The 16,297-nt window shown below is 32.3% G+C and overlaps 1 pseudogene; it reads left to right on the top strand.

The window, feature by feature from the left end:
- LOC149543419 (protein EXORDIUM-like 2) overlaps positions 1–7,833 on the top strand; it is a 116,781-nt pseudogene extending 108,948 nt beyond the window's left edge.
- The last annotated feature ends 8,464 nt before the right edge of the window (positions 7,834–16,297 follow it).

Below are 16,297 nucleotides of genomic sequence, written 5' to 3'. Positions count from 1 at the left end.
TTGCTTTGCACAAGGGAGAAAGCTTGAGGCTCTAGTTGAAGAGGAGCCATTTGTTTTGACCTATCACAATGGTCCTCTAATTTCCACAACCCTCATTGATGTTCATGTCATCGAGTATGGGAAATTTACCCTTCTTCAACAGTTTTATGTGGTAGATTATTTGCAGTCTTTGGGAGCACATTTGTAGGGAAAGGCTAAAATGTTTGTTGTGGTTTCATAATGCACACCCCATTTTTCCTAGAAATGGGGACCCCCTACTTTATTTTTTAGCTTTTCAAATCCCTAGTCTGGGGTTTGAGTCTTTTTTAGAATTTTGCTTATCATTTTGGCCAAATCTGGGTCTCGACTTAAAAACCCAGATTCCAAAAACCATAATTTTGAAGGAGAAAGTTAATTTTTGCATATAGAGATGCACACTAGTGCACCTAGAAAACCACACCATGTGCTCTAGTGCACCCAGTTACATTGGAAAGCACTTCCTCTTTGAAGTGTACAACAATATAGCTATGCACCTCAAAGAGGTGTGTTAGGTCCCAGGTCTATAAAACTCGAGATCCCTTCACCTCTTCTCACCTTTATTTTCTTTTCTCTAGCTCCCTGATCTGCACTTGCATAGCTCCTTAGGTGTGCAACTCCACATCTCCCCTCCTCACACCTACACAATACAATATAAAAACACCAAGTTAAAGTTTCGTAGTTGCACACCCTTTTTTGCATAATCTTAAACATTTAAAAAATTTGAATCTAAGTAAAGGTGCACAACTGCACACCTTTATATAAGCATCCCTTAAAGAGTAAAAGGGTGTGCATTTAGTGCACCCCATGAGGTGCACTGAATGTACACCTTTTTTGTGCCTATGTGATATAAGGGTGCACACCTAGCACACCCCATGAGGTGCACTAGTGTGCACTCTCATATCTTAAAAGCTAGACAAGGGATAAGGTGCACCTAGCACAATCATGAGGTGTGCCAAGTGTGCCCTTTTTTGTTTTTTTGAGTTTAAATAGATTTTTTATGTCTTTTTGTCAATTAGGGATTTTGGGTTTTTTTGTGTCGTCATTGGGGTTTGTATTAATTGATTTTTCTTTGACTCTAGACTAATAGACATTGATTTTGTGTAGATTCAATGGCTTCTTCATCATCTTCCCTTGTTACAAAAATGGTCCCAAAACTAGCGATCTTCAAGTTTCAAGGTGTTCCAACAAAGTCAAGCTTCCAAGATGACTATTTAGAGATTAGGGACACCGAAATTGGTCATACAGACTGGAACACATTCCTAGTGTTATGCAACAAGCCCAACAAAAGGTCCCCATTAATATTTGCTCTTATCCAATTGGGACTAGTTAACACAACATCACACATAGTATTAATACAATCTTCAGAGCTGATCATGACTCTAGCAGAAAACTATGTCTCTAAGGAAAGGGTTGTAAAGAGCATAACTAGAGAGATCATGCTAGATCTCTAACCTAAGAACATAAAGAAGGTGTTCCATCTTCCAGGGGCAAATCAATTTATCAAATTAACCTATCGCCAGGCTAAAAGATGGTACAAAGAACATGTAGAGGAAGCATCCAAAATCATCTAGTCTTCATACCTCATTGAGAAGACTCCTCTAGGGCATAAAGTAGGTAAAGTGGATATGACAAGGGGTTACATGAAAGAAGATATCGAATATTCTATAATACTTTTGAGTAGAATTATGGGGTTACTTGCATTAGGACACCTGAACATATGGATGGTGCATTTTATTGATACTATCAAAACAACAAAGATACCAATTGATTGGGCTTCCATTCTTAGTGATAAATTGGATGAGTAGCTGGTGATGGTTAAGAATAACTATAAGTTCTACATGACATCTTATTTGGTGTACCTAGTAGCTACAAGGGTGATGAATTAACTGGGTCTCTTCAAAAAGTGCAGCATGCAAGATGCAAATGCATGACCCTATATAGTATATCCCTAGCTGGTAAAGAAAAAGCTTCTAGAGCACAACAAAGAATATAGGATAGTGAATGATGCATTTATATTTGCAATTATTTGGTTCATTAAAGGGGATTATGCAAAGAGGATGTTAGATGAGGCAGCGACCAAGATTTCAAAAGTTGGCACCTATTAATCTAATTTTGAACATTCACTTATTTGAGGGCAGAGGGTACAACTATCAATCCCAAGAAGCTCCCTAAGTATCCAAGTGACAAACTTATATTGCTGGAAATCACTCCACAACTCTTGTCTGTTTACGACAGAGTAAGGAAGCAACATAAGATAAACTGGGTGTGGCCCATTACTATCAAAGCATTTAGTGTGGTTCGAACACAAGATATTCCATCTTTTTAGCTTGAGTGGGATCAGTATCCCTTGGAGGGATATAACTCTCCTCGTCCTTATTTTGATAACATTGGAAGAGTGCAATTCTTAGCAAGCAAGACATTTCAACATGAAGATGCAATTGAAGACCACTGGATGAATGCAGTAGATGACTATGATATCCATATAAGGGATTATTGTAGGATGACTCTCTATTTGGAAAGTAGTGCTTTAAAGATAAAGGTTCCTTTAAAGGTAGTACAAAAAGATATTGAGGATGTTCTTGATCCACTATATAACAGAGATAAGATTTTTGATCAACCCATTATGAATGTAGATATTGATAAGGAAGAAAACTCATATATTAAGCACAGGGCCATGCATGTCTTAAAATTAACAAAGGATTGGATCAAAATACCTTTAAAACTAGATTCAATTCCTCAAGTAGTAGTCTTCCATGCTATAGCCCACCTAGCAAAAGGTAGAGGAGCTAAGGTGACAATGCCCACTTTTACAGCTCAGTCCCAGTGAGGCTAGAAATAGTGCACCAACTTGATAGAGAAGTTGGATATTATAGTGCTCATAAGGGTAAAGGAAAGAGGAAGAGAAATTTTGCCCAACAAGTCAAGCCAAAAGAGGAACCAACTCAAGCACCACCACAGTTTGGGGCAAAAAATGTACAAGGGGTAAAAAATATACAAGGGTCAGAGAATGTAGAAGCCACATAGACCCAGGATAATCCTCAAATGCCACCGACTAAACAAGGGCAAGGAGGAGGTGAAATAGAAGTAAAAGAAGTGTCTCCACCTACCCAAGAGGTACAAGCTTCCCCATTTGCTCCTAAAAGAAGAAAGATCAAGACTCTAGTCAAGAGGAGACAAAAGGTGATTATGAGAGTTATTCCTTTCCCATTAGTCCTGGAAGTGATTCCAAAAGGGGAAGAAGAGGATGATGAAGATGAAGAAGATAACCTTCCTTTGAATCGAAGGACTCATCTGGCTAGAGCCACAGAGTTGGAATGGAGAAGAAGCTGCACAATTATACCATCATCCATTCCCAAGAATCCTATTCAATCTACCATTTCAAAAGATGAGCTGCAACAATGGATTGATGAATAGGAGGTTAAAGGGTTTGATGTCTTTCAGATGTCATATTTTGATTTTATGCTAGTTGGCACTGAACTGGTGGGAGATAAGATAAGAGATACTCCAACTAATAAACATCAAGGAGTCAGTTTCCATCTTAGCCACAAGGACCTGAAGTAGCTCCACAATTTCCAAATAAAGTTACATTTTGCATGGATAAAGGTTCAATTACTCCTCTCCCTTTGATCAATGAAGAAGAATAGGTCCCAGCAAGGTAGGAGGAAGAGCCAAAACAAATACCCACCAATGAAGTGTCAGAGGAAGGGAAAATATGCGAGCATTCTTAGTAGACTTCCCAAGACATAGAGGTGAGAATTGTAGACTCCATGGCTACAGAGACTCTTGGTGTAAATCTCTCACAAAAGGATAAGACTCCAAAGAGGAGTGGTAAAGGGAAGAGAATAGCAAAGAAAAATTCTTCGTCATCAAAAGGTAAATCTCTGACGGAGCATGTTCCAAGATAGTTAAGAAAAAAGGTGATTAGAAACAAAAGGAAATGATATAATATTGAGGAGGAAGGAATGAGAGAATTGATTGAATTTCTCAGAAAACTTGAGTCACCACCATAAGATGCATGGGTATTGGTCTTTATCATGAGTGATTAGAATCAAGATTTGTTTACTCATGTTGCTATCACTCCTCCACATGCAGATGCTGAAGAATTAACTCCAAAATATTATTAGATCAGCAAGGTTGTGCTTGGGAAATCTATGTTGGATACTGCTAAGTTGATGGTAACAACTGGGACTAAAGAAGTGTTTATACACTTAGAACAAAATGACACAGAATTGATAACACTGTAGAAATAGAATGAGATCCTAAAAGGATATCTAAATTTTTTTTTTGGTCCTTTAGATCCTAAAAATCCTAAGGAGACTTTGAATGCAACACTGGAGAAAAGGGATAAGGAGAATGTATAACTTGATCCATTTTTTAAAGCTTGTCAACAATGGCAAATTTTTTTTTAAGAAAAAGGTGTACAGATTATACAGGGAAATATTAAGTTGCTACACCATATGGAGAACAATGTAGATAAGTTGGTAGCCATTTTGAACCAGGATTTTGGTTTAATGGATTAAGTACATACTTGGGGCAAGGATCTGTAATCACTATAGTTGATCAAGGCTTAAAGATATAGGATGTTAATGGATGTATATATAGTAGAGGAGTTAGATAAAATTGATGATTGGATAGAGAATATTGTAGAAGGAAATAAAGTGATGGAAACATTACACATGGATATTCATAAGCGCAAGGATAAAACCTAAGAGAAAATTTTAGAGGCAGAGAAACATTATAGTGGTGCATGCTTAGATATTTTTGAGGATGATTCAAGGGACAAATTGATGACTATGGAAGCAATTTTTGAATAGTTCTAAAAGACTTTTGAAGAAGCTTCCAATGATGATGATATTAGACAAGCATTCAAATATGAAGAAGCATTACTAGATTTGGATGTGAAACTCAAAGATTTTGCAGAGACTTGCCTCGAGGTGGAAAATTATAGACAAAAAGTCAAGGAAAAGTATGAAGCTTTAGATTTTCTAGGTGTAGCTCAAGTCACCAAGATTATTGAGAAATTCAAGAGAAAATTCCCAGACATAGCTCTAGTATAAAGGGAAACAAAACCCAAAAGCCAGAATTTCAGTTTAGACACTTGGTGAAATTTTGCATTTTTTGAACCTACTTTCGAGGTGCGCAGGTGCACCAGGTGTGTAGTTGTACTACTTTTGAGGTGCACTAGAAGTTTTTTTTGAAGAAGTCAGAGGTGCACCAACAATTAACTACTAGCTCTAAATTTAGATCTTTCCATGCATCATAAACATATTTTGATGACAGTTTAACTCCTACAAACACCTTGCGAACATGGAGCTTCTATTTTTGGCATTCCAAACACTTCTACGTCATCTAAAGGCTTTCTTCTTCTTATTTTTTCATTCTTTCTTTGTTTTAAGGAATGTAAAGGCTCATGCATCCATTTAATGATATAAATATGGATGGAGTCCTACTAAGCACGAGTTAGAGAGTTAGTTTGTACATAATTAGATTTGTTTTATTAGTTTAGAAGCATATAGGTAAAAGCACAGATCTGTGTCATTGTTTAGGATACCAAAATCTGCTTTGGTCAAATCTCATTTCTCTATGAAAACTCAAATTTTTAAAAAAACTAAAAATACCCTTTTATAGATCTCATATTTAATATCATCAGTATATAAATCTTTGAGTGTTTTGATTAGTAGTAATATGTTATAATTTCAAAATATTATAAGTCAATATTTTAAAATTTCAATTGATGCTCCCTCAAAAAAGGAAAAACTAATAAATCATATCAAAAAATTAAAAAAATATATTTATGTATAGAGGAGAGAGTCATCTTCACGAATATGTAAAACATGTAGATTTGATAGGGAAGTTTTGACGGGAGGAAAAAATTGTTGGATTCTGATAAGGTCGAGCTTGAGTACTTATAATAAAGAAAATATACATAAAAAATGATTATTTATTTTTTTGTTCCCTAGCTATACTAGTCATCTATAAGATATTTTCAAATCAAAACAACAAAAGATGATTTGCATATACTTTTTTGACAGGAACTACACCCTATATTTTTATAGTTAAAAAAGGGACTTCAAAATAAAACAAAATGCATAAATTCTTATTCAACAAAATTATAGTCATAAAATTCATCCAATTCTACACATTTCATCAGTTTACATCATCTTCAAATTCTAAACACAAATACCATATTTTTTGTCATTAATATCAAACTTTTGCATAAAGATATCTTGTTTCTTTATAAAAGGTGACACAAGTTTGTGCTTTTACCCATATGTTTGCATAAAGATATCTCTCACTCTCAACAAAAATTGAGGAGAAGATTTCTTATAAATTCAGGAATTTAACATGTATTCCAAGCTGTTATTTTGATGCAATAATATATGCTTTTGGTGCTCGCATTTGGAGTGTAGTGATTCTTACCTAAGTGTATTATATTTTATGAATGTATGTTCATGAAGTGTAATTGAGCCAATAATTTTATTGCATTATTTTGATTGTGCAATCTTTTAATTCTGGTGTTTGCTACAGTTTTAAAAATTTTGCTGACGTACTTAGTTCAAGAAGAGATCATCTATATTGTTCCTATATAGCTTTTTGTCTTGCATGAGTGCACTTTCTGTGGTCTTGTGATTTGATGAAAAGTGAAACATCTTATAGTTACTAAAATCACATTGATGATTGCATTAGTGGAATTAAGGAAGCATTGCTCCTACTTTCATTGGTTACCTACCAATATTTTCAAAGACTTAACTCGTAGACGTGTTGTTTTCATAGCTTATGTCTGTTAGGAATTTACTTTTCAAATTATTTGCTTAAACTTCTTGTTATCCTATCTTCTTTATTTGATTTTACAGACACTTGGTTAATTTAGGAATTCATTTAGTTGTATTGTTAGATTGCATTCATTAAAAAATACAAAAATACAAAAATATATTTCTTTTTGTGTGTTTTATTCTTTTGAGATAGCAAGAAGATTCTAGATCTTATCCAAATTGTTTGAACTAACAAAGGCCTTCCTAAGAACAAATACATTTATCTTCAATTGAGCAGGTTCCAATAGGTCACAAGATTGCTAGAAACCTTGGAGTTGATCCTAGATCAACTTTTCAAGAGAGGAGTTTGAAAGGATTCCCATTGTTAAGCATCATGCAAAATGACAGCTCAACAATGTTGTCAGTTAATTCATGGTGGAAGACTATCAAAAAGCACCAAATGGCCACCTCTAGCTAAAATGAGGTTGTCATGAGTTGATGAATCTTATTCCCCTAGAAAGTCATTAAAGAGATATGATAGCTTCTCTGGTTGAAGGTTCTATTAAATTTGGAGCTCTAGCTCTGCCAGAGAAGGACAATGTGGTTTATTTGGTGCTTAGTACAAATGATGTTCTTGTTGAGGGTTTTTGCATAAATTCTTGTGGTTATGATGCCAATTTTTTAGCGTCCTCTATCAATAGATAGAAACTTATTTCATATGCATGGTTTGGGAACTCTATTACTCAATGCCCTAGTCAATGTGCTTGGCCTTTTCATCAGCCTTTGTATGGTCCTTAATCTCCTCCCTTGATTGCTCCCAATGGTGATGTTGGTATTGATGAAATTGTCATCAACATTGCCACTATTTTTGGCTAGAGCTGTGATGAATCCATTCAATATTGGTTACTTTCAAGGTGATGTTGCTACTCCATTGGAGATTGTTTTAGCTTGTCCAACTGAGATAAATCTCTTGGAATTTGGCCAAAATATAAATAGCCAAATAAGTTTAGATACTTCAATCTATGGAGCTCTCCAATTTTTGGAGGGATGGAAAGAGTGGTGAAATAATTATGATTGAGGTCCAAGTGCTCCGCCCACTCCTTCCCAACTCCAACAGTTCAGTCCTTTCCAGGACTCCAAAGACTCCTTCAACTTGTATTCTCTGTAATAAGCTAAGTCAATGCCTTGCTTGAAATCAAAGAGAGAATTTTGTTCCTCTTCTGAATAGACAGAACAATAGATAATAAAGCATTTAGAATAAAATTTTAGTTATATTTTGCTTTGTAGATTTATTGTTGAAATTACATGCAATCTATATAGCAAAATATCTTGAAAAATATGTTGTGCAGGTGCACTAACATTCTACTTTCAATTGACTAAATCCCACGTCTTGAAGGGAATCCAATCTTGAGAGGAAGGTCTTGATTGCTGTCAAGAGTTATTGAATAGGAAAACTAGGATTAATCTATCACAAATACCTCTTGGTAGGGTGAGCTAGCTAGAAAATCTGTCTATTTAGCTTGCTAGCCTAGATTTCTTTCATTTTTTTTTTTCATTTCCATGATGATGAAACTCTATGCAATTGTTTCCCCTTTAATTTATTAGGAGGAAATTGAAATTGAAGCTATTTTTTTCAAATTGGCAAGACAATTGCCTTTGTTATAGTTGACTGTCCTGTTGGTGCTGGTTAATACAGATGCTTGTTTGTCAAGTATTAGCTCTACTTGTACATGGTTTACCACTGAAAGTATTGGTCATAGTTTCTATGTCAATGGTTTGGAGGTTTCCTTTTGGAAGAATCCAAGCCAACGAAGTATAGTCATGCAGTGCTAAAGAATAGGGCAAGCGGAAGCTTCTAGATTCAAGTTCATGTCCAACAAAGCCAAGAAGCTTCTAGAAAACAAACAATATTTAAGGACTTATATAAGTAACTTTTCAAAGAGTTTAATTTTTTGTATTTATTCCTAATGAAAAATAAATATTCTCCGTACTATTTTTGCTTTCGACCAATAAACATGGAGATGATTAATTTTTTAATATTTTGAAAATATGTATAAATTTATGAACATAGGAAAAATGTAAATGTCCCAAAAAAATCTTGAATATGATTGGTTGATGTAATCTGTTTAATTGCATCAAACAAATGCATAAGTATCCTGGCTATGCTAGGAACTAACAAGTGTTTACTACTGTCTAATTTAACTATAAAACATGTCAATACATAAGCTTTATTCTAATCATTTAATAATGTTATCATTAATTATAATTATATTTCATTATAATCATACTAAGTTATTATTTGAATTATTTATAGTTCTAACAATTTTTTTAATAAATTAAATCAATTTATAAATAAGTCTCAATTTTAAACATAATTTAGTTTAATTAATTTGCAACATTTTATTCAACAAAAGTTATCTTTATATTAAATTTTTTTAATTATAATATTAAATAATCTAAAATAAGTAAATAGCTTTCAAACAAATTAATTTTATAATATTAAAAAAAAAACTAATTTACAACTAACTCTAAATATAAACAAGTGACACAAAGGATCAAAGTTCCTACCAATAGTGTAGTGCATTTGAATATTAAAAAATGTATAGGGCTTTGTTATTTGAGTGGGGAAATTTTTGAGTGCTTAGATTGCCACCTATGTACATGCATTATTTTTGAAATTGGTAGTGATAATTTTGCATGACAAATGTGTAAATTTGTTAAGCTTGTTTTGAGCAAGTCCTTAAAGAACCATCTTAATGTTGCAATAAGTAACATAAGTATAGTAACATCATTAATTTGAAATATTTTTAACAATTTAAAAAATAAATCAAATGTATAAATTATGTTAGACCATTTAATGTAAACTTGACAATATCTATATATATTTAAAAAAAAACTATTGATTATTATTAATATAATTTATTTTCTATATGATATAAAAATTGTGAAGTTAATTAGCATGTCAATAAATAATATTTATTAACTTAATTATATTTAATTCTAATATTGTAAAAATACACAAGTCAAAACAATATTTTCAAAAAAACCTAATTAACCCAATTGTAAAAAGACAAGTTGTTATTAATGAATGACATAAAATTGTCATTAATGAAATGCCATCTCTTGATATGATGTGGAAAAATCTAATTAATATATGGTAATTATAAAAATATATAAGATCAACTACTTTTTGGTAGTGTATTCTTTGTAAATATTAGTACTTTATTTAATAAAATTTTATTTTTTTATAAAAATATATAAAGTGTCATTAATGACATGTATTTTGTAATTTTTCTTGAGGGAAACTGATTTTTATCCCTACCAAAATTAGCATAGGCCAATAAGATTATTGAAAAAGTGTGAATTATAAAATCTTGAAAAATAAAGACAAAATGTAAACATTTGAAAGTCAATTTAACTTTTTAAGTTCTATTAGTTGATTGATCAATTTAACTGAAAAGGCGAGTTGGATGGATACAATAGTATCTGAGCTAATAAACTAAATAATAACAATTTTTTTTAAAAGCAAGAATGTATTTTTTAGGGAGCTCATGTGCCTATTCTTAAGGTTCACTTTTTTAAAAAATAGCATAATAAGTAAAGAGGGGGTGGGGTCTTCCCTATCACTCCCCTTAGGTACTACTATTTAATTATAAGGAGGTTGCATTTAAAGCACACTGAGCCCACACTAATGTGGGGCATGTTGGTACGGGTGTAGCTTGTCCACCAAGATATATATATATATATATATATATATGGAGGTTGCATTTAAAGCACACTAAGCCCGCACTAATGTGGGGCATGTTGGTACGGGTGTAGCTTGTCCACCAAGATATATATATATATATATATATATATATATATATATATATATATATATATATATATATATATATATATATATATATATATATATATATATATATATTTGAATTATGTGTTTTTTTTCAAAACAAGTTTTTTTTATAGAAGAGAATGGGGTGTGGTAAAAATTTAGGTAGCCCTACAACTATGCATTTCTTATTTTATCTTTGAACATTTATTTATTCTTTTGATATGAATATATTTATAAAATATATGTTTTTAACTCTTTTTTTTAATAGTTTCACTAGTTTTTATAACAATGGTCTAATAGATGAATTACCAGCAACTATATTAAAAAAAATACTAATATAGAATAGCAATAATTCATTCTTGATTTCCATCAATACGGTGGATTAAATCCTTGTAATTTTCAAATAACCCTAATCAATTTAATTCATTTTCTACCCAATTTTCTTCTGTAAAATTTCAATTGCGGGTTTGATAATAAGAAGTTTTCTGATTCATCCAATTTATATATGAATTTTCTATCGTTTCCATAGATCTAAGTTACCACAATAAATTAAAAAACCAAATTGCAAGCACTCGTGAGGACACCAAGAATACATATATTTTCAAATGAATTGTACTATTACGGGTTTCAAACCCTACCTCATGCTAATGCTAACAATCTGGCAACATGTTGAAACCCTTGCTAAACCAAAAACCCTTCAAAGCTTCCAAAATTCCTTTTGCTCAAATTCTCGAAAATTTACTCTCAAAAACATGTGTGGATGTATGTGAAAATGAACTACAAACACTCTAATAAAGAGTCATAACCCTAACTAGGGTTTCTATTCCCTAATTATTAAAAGCCACTAACTTTATTAAATAATAATTACTTTAATTATGTAATCCTTTGATGCACACTTAAAGAACTTTTTAATTAACTATTCTTTTTTTTTCTCCCTTTATTATTTAATGCAAGCACTTCAATTATTTATTATTTAAAATTAATAAAGATAATTAAAGTGCATTATTTAGATGCAACTTTCATTAAATATTTATACTAAAATAATATTTAATATTTAAATTCTTTTTATTTAATTTTCTAATTTAGAACTTTAAATTAAATCTTTTAAGTTAAGTATCTATTCAAATAATTAAATATTATCTTATTTTAACATTTAAAAAAATAAATCAAATAATATTTAATAATCCAAATATTAATGATTAATTCCCACATATCGTAAATAATTATTCTACTGAGCAAATTGCAAAGTCAAACCACATGATATGCACAAGGAAAACCAACCAAAGCGAAAATCAAAACAACATACAGACAAATAAACTCATGGGTTTACAAAAGGTAGATAGTCAGATACGAGTCCTCTTGGAAGACACGTGTTTAGGCTATGGGTGGGATTGGATCTAATCATTATCTTTCCATTCTTACCATTGAGTTATTGTGATAGGGCATGCTCATCCTGGCAATTCAAGGAAGTCGATGCCCAATACCTCTAACCTATATAATTGATGAACATATACATGTCTAATCTAAATAGGTAGTGACAGGGAGTGATACATTCATGTAGATCCTGATTAGTAGGTGATTATGACTACCTCCCTTAACCACATCAGACACATTAGATAGAAAAGTAAAATATGCACGCACACCATACACATGCAAGTATGGGGTAAGTACTATAACAAATATTGAGTATAAATCATCACATATTTAAACATAATAACTCAACATCATGAATGTAAAATAATCATCATTTAAAGTTACATCGTTGTTAATCTCATTGCAAGATATATTGTTAGTTAGTGTCAAAACACTTAGTCATAATGGACAGATAGTAGTAAGTGAGTTACTAGTTTGTAGTGTTAACCGAGCTCACAAAGGAACCATGCAAATAATTTTAACTATGTAGGAAGTAAGCAGTGTCAACCAAGTTGTTTTGCCAACTGAGTTGACAATTCATATCGAGCTATAATGTCAACTGAGGGGTAAAAGCACAGATCTGTGTCACCGTTTGTGATACCAAAACCTATTTTGGTCAAATCTCATTTCTCTATCAAAACTCATTTTTTTTCAAAAACTAAAAATACCCTTTTATAGATCTTAGATTCAATATCATCATTATATAAATTTTTGAGTGTTTTGATTAGTTATAATATGTTATAATCTCAAAGTATTATAAGTCGATATTTTAACATTTTAGAAGATGCTCCCTCAAAAAAGGAAAAAAAAATAGTAAATCATATCAAAAAAATTTAAAAATTATATTTATCTCTAGAGGAGAGAATCCTCTTCACAAATATGTAATTTTTTTTCAAGAAGGTATAGATTTGATAGGAAAGTTTTGATGGGAGGAAAAAACTGTTGGATTCTGATAAGGTCAAACTTGAGTACTTATAACAAAGAAAATATACATCAAAAATAATTATTTATTTTTTTGTGCACTAGTTATACATGTCATCTATAAGATATTTTCAAACCAGAACAAAAAAAGATGATTTGTATATACTTTTTTGACGGGAACTACACCCTATAGTTTTTACAGTTGAAAAAGAGACTTCAAAATAAAATAAAATGAATAAATTCTTACTCAAAAAAATTATAAAAATTATAGGCATAAAATTCATCCAATTCTACACATTTCATCAGTTTACATCATCTTCATATTTTAAACACAAATACCATTTCTTTTGTCACTAATGTTGAACTGTCACATTCTGATATCACGTTTCTTTATAAAAGGTGACACAGGTTTGTGCTTTTACCCTGAGTTCTAGTGTGAACTGAGTTAGAAAAGTAGTTTTATTCCAAGGTGATAATCAAGCTAGAAGAACGGTGTGAACTGAGTCAGAAATTTCTACCGAGTGATCAACATCAACCTAGCATCTAGTCTCAGTCAAGTGCTAGAGTTAGCCAAGGTGATAGTGTTGCTCGAGTATCTTCAGCGTCACTCGAGTAAGCCATTGGACCTAAGTTACAACATTGAGCTGACTCGGTAATTATTTTTGGAATTAGTTATGTTGTAGCCAAACTTTGATGAAATTATTTGCATGGATATAAGTATGAAGTATTTTATTTATCCAAATATAAGATGTAAGAATTGTAATTATAAAACTTCAATGGATATGGAAGAGCAAATTATTTGAAGGCTAGAAGAATTCCAAGGAAAGGAAGAGACTCATCTATCACAGTTAGGTGATCAATTTACTTCAAAGCATCTTCATCAGCAATCATAGTTGCACATCAAAGATCAATCCGCTGATTCATCCTAATAGGTGCATCATTCCCAAATCCTTCTAATTGGGTGGACCTAATAGTCCTTTGCAAAAAATCCTAACAGAGTACATATTTATATATAGAGTATAAATCCTTTCCCAAGGTGGACCTAACAATCCTTATTGCTCTTAACTAAGTAAGATCATCAGAAGTGATCATTTGTAAGCCTTAATAGACAAAATATATTAGTATAGTAGTGAAGCATTATGAGTCTCAGCCCCACCCTAGTTTTACCTTCTACTTGGAGGGTTACCAATATGGTGTTGTTACTTTACTATTTTATGTTTCATGCATGCAAGTAAATTAGACAACTTAGCAAAGTGGCTTAGTTGAAGAAGTTTAAGTGGTTCCTAATTCACCCTCGTAGTTACCTAGCTTGCATTACATTTCCAACAATTGGTATCAGAGCAAGGTTCTCATATCAGAAAGTTTAGCAACTTGAGAGAAAAGATTAGAGACAATGGAAGTATACAAGCTAGAGAAAACCATTGAGAATGAAAAGCTGGATCTACATGTGGCCATGGACCAAATCAAGAAACTGAAGGAGAAACTCTCTCAATCCCTAAAAAGAAGAAAACAAATAGAAGAAAAGATGAATGACAATCTCTACATAGAAGAAATAATTGAAGATATTTGCAAAGAGAGAAGGTTAGATGAAGCAAATGCAGCTATAGAAGATCTACTTGGAAGGAACCTTATTCTACAAGAACATGTCAAAAATTTGAAAAGAGAACAGGAGATTCATTCAGTCAAGATATGTGATGTCATGGAACAAAAGAACCAAGCTAAAAATGAAAAAAATATGGTAGAATAAGATAGAAGATTACTCAACACTAGGATAGAAGAAAAGGACAATGAAATTCACCAACTTTTACTATATCATGTAGATATGGAAAATCAGTTGAATGATGCAAATCAAGAAGTCATCAATTTAAGGATAGAAAATGAAGGACTCAGGAATGATCTTAGAATAGAAAGAGAAACCAATAAAAGAATGACAAGATCACGAGAAAGCATGGATTAGTTAGCTAAAATATCTCAGAAAAGACATAAATGGAAAGAAGGATTGGGCTGCATTGAACAAGAAGAGTCATCACAACAAGGAGCTCAAAACAATAAAAGGCCTACATGCAATCATTGTGGAAAAATATGGCATAATTCAAAAAAATGTTGGAGTAATGGAAATTCAAAATTTAATGGAAAATGTTACAATTATAACAAACATGGACATAGGGAAAGTGAATGCACAGAAAAAACCAAGTTTAAATGAAAATGTTTTACATGCAACAAACAAGGCCATAAATCTTCAGAGTGCAGAACCAAGAATTGGAATCCTACTAAACAACTTGCTAAAGAAATCTTTGGCTGGGAATACAACACTTGGTATAGATATTATTTATGTGGAGAATTTGGACATATAGGAGCTAATTGCATGAAGACTCACCTCATAAAAAGAAATCCTACCAAAAGATACTATGTATGCAAAGAACTTGGTCATCTAGTAAAGAACTGCATGTATAGAGGTAAAATTGAAGATGAAAAAAAATTAAAGGCTGACAATATCAAGACTCAAATGAAGCAGCAATGAGTGAGAAAATATCTAGATAATCCAAGTGAAATTAGTGAGGCTATTGACACCCAAGACAATGGATTAGATGTTTCAATTATCTCTGCTTGCATAGGCAAGGAGACCATTGGAGCTATGACAAAATTCATATTATACATCAATTCCAATCATCCAAGCAAGATAGTCAAAATCAACATATCAGATGCACTTGGACAAAAGTAAAGAATCAAACTAGATCAAGTTGATAGTTCTAATTGATTCACTCCTTTGGCCTAATTGAGTTGTTAGACCAAACCAAGTTACTCCTTAGACCTAGCTGAGCATAGGTAGACTTGATCGAGTCATTGAATTAACTAAGCATGGCTAGTTAGTGATAGCCAAGCATTCAAGGGTTGAAGACCAAGTCAACAACTTCAAGACTTTAATCAACCAAGCATCATGGCAATATCTTCCAGGTCAAAGGTCAAGAAGGGTTCATAAGGGTTCGAAAGTCTAGCTTTATCGAACAATTGCTGAGGAGAAGGATCCTTGAGGAGCTCACTTGTCGATCCCTCCAAAGGTACTCCTCATTCATGAAATTAGGCCATTTTATCATTGCTCTATTCAAGAATTAGGGAATCTTGAGCTAGATCAGGCATATGGCACATTATGCGATAATGATGTGTTGAAGCCAGAGCACAATCTTCTAGAGATTTAAGGGTTTGAACCACATCATCTACATGTTGAGGAACATATGATTCAAATGAATACGGCTTATACTAAGCTAAGTTCATGATATGCCATTCTAGTTGGAATAGACCTATCCCATCATGAAGAAAATTATTCATAGGATAACATGGTATCCAATGATGGAGAAAT

Source organism: Cupressus sempervirens, chromosome 8, assembly GCF_028749045.1.
Source record: "Cupressus sempervirens isolate cs-2001-9-10 chromosome 8, ASM2874904v1, whole genome shotgun sequence".
Taxonomy (NCBI): Eukaryota; Viridiplantae; Streptophyta; class Pinopsida; order Cupressales; family Cupressaceae; genus Cupressus; species Cupressus sempervirens.
Note: the sequence above shows the minus strand (reverse complement) of the source record. Positions and strands in the feature narration are given on the sequence as shown.